Source organism: Larimichthys crocea, chromosome VI, assembly GCF_000972845.2.
Source record: "Larimichthys crocea isolate SSNF chromosome VI, L_crocea_2.0, whole genome shotgun sequence".
In the NCBI taxonomy this organism is placed as follows: Eukaryota; Metazoa; Chordata; class Actinopteri; family Sciaenidae; genus Larimichthys; species Larimichthys crocea.
In genome coordinates this window covers 26,107,222-26,108,795 of record NC_040016.1, presented here as the reverse complement: position 1 = coordinate 26,108,795, position 1,574 = coordinate 26,107,222, and positions in this window count along the sequence as shown.

Sequence of the window (1,574 nt, the reverse complement as noted above, 5' to 3'; positions counted from 1 at the left end):
TCCTTCCTCTCTCCTTCCTCTTTCCTTCCTCTCTCCTTCCTCTGTCCTTCCTCTTTCTTTCCTCTCTCCTTCCTCTTTCTTTCCTCCCTCCTTCCTCTTTCCTTCCTCTTTCTTTCCTCCCTCCTTCCTCTTTCTTTCCTCCCTCCTTCCTCCCTCCTTCCTCTTTCCTTCCTCTTTCCTTCCTCTCTCCTTCCTCTCTCCTTCCTCTTTCCTTCCTCTGTCCTTCCTCTTTCTTTCCTCTCTCCTTCCTCTCTCCTTCCTCTCTCCTTCCTCCCTCCTTCCTCCCTCCTTCCTCCCTCCTTCCTCTCCCTCTCTGAAGGTCACCCTCAGAGCAGCAGGACTTTCTTACTGTCTTCCATAGAGCGACAGTGCTGTTCTCATGTAACACGTCACATATGATATTTTTCGTGTTATCATCGAGCTGATGTTCCTCCTGTCTCAGAGGTGCTTCACCCAGCAGGGGGTAAATATCCTGGTGCTGGTTCGTCTGGCTTAAAGAAGAACTTCTTATCGTGGAGAAACCAGACAGATGGCACTGACAACTGGCAGACAGACACACGGACGAACAGAGAGAGAAAGAAAGAAAGAAAGAAAGAAAGAAAGAAAGAAAGAAAGAAAGAGACAGTAAAGAACAGAGTGAAGACAGACAGCCAGCCTGACAGAGTCAATGCCAGGGGTATGGTCTCTGAGATAAACCCACTGGACGTGTCTCCTTGGATGGGTAGGAGTTTGTCTCTGTGTCCCCCTCCCTCCACCCTCCACCCTCCACCTCCTCTAAGCCCCTGCAGCTACACGCTTGCTTGCGCAGACCATCTGGGAGAAAGGGGGATTGTTTCTTGCAGAAGGACCCGCGGTGCCAGCTTCCTACACCGACTGATCTGAGGCTTTGGAAAGCTCGACTCCCCCTCGCTTCAAACACAATCAACACAAATGAATGTGTGCCATTGTATCTCAGAGGGGGAGGGGGGGAGAGAGGGGGAGAGGGATGATGGCAACAACACGACAACACAGGGTATACAGGAGGACGAGGGGGGACACAGGAAGACAGGGAGGACGAGGAGAGAGGACACAGGAAGACAGAGCATCACCGCTCTGTAGAAATAACCATTAACAGACCAAAGACTGTCTAAAACCTGGACGTAGTGTCTGTGACGTCCTCGCAGACTGTCTAAAACCTGGACGTAGTCTCCGTGACGTCCCCGCAGACTGTCTAAAACCTGGACGTAGTCTCAGTCAGTACAGTGGTTGCTCACATGGATCATGTTCATGTTTTCCACAGATTTCATAGGCGCTGCATTAATAACGTCACCTGTCCACAGACTAACACCTGACTGATGTGGAGCTGATGGAGGTGATGGAGCAGTGATGGAGCTGATGGAGGTGATGGAGCAGTGATGGAGGTGATGGAGCAGTGATGGAGCAGTGATGGAGCTGATGGAGCTGATGGAGCAGTGATGGAGCAGTGATGGAGCTGATGGAGCAGTGATGGAGCTGATGGAGCTGATGGAGCAGTGATGGAGCAGTGATGGAGCTGATGGAGCTGATGGAGCAGTGATGGAGCAGTGATGGAGCTG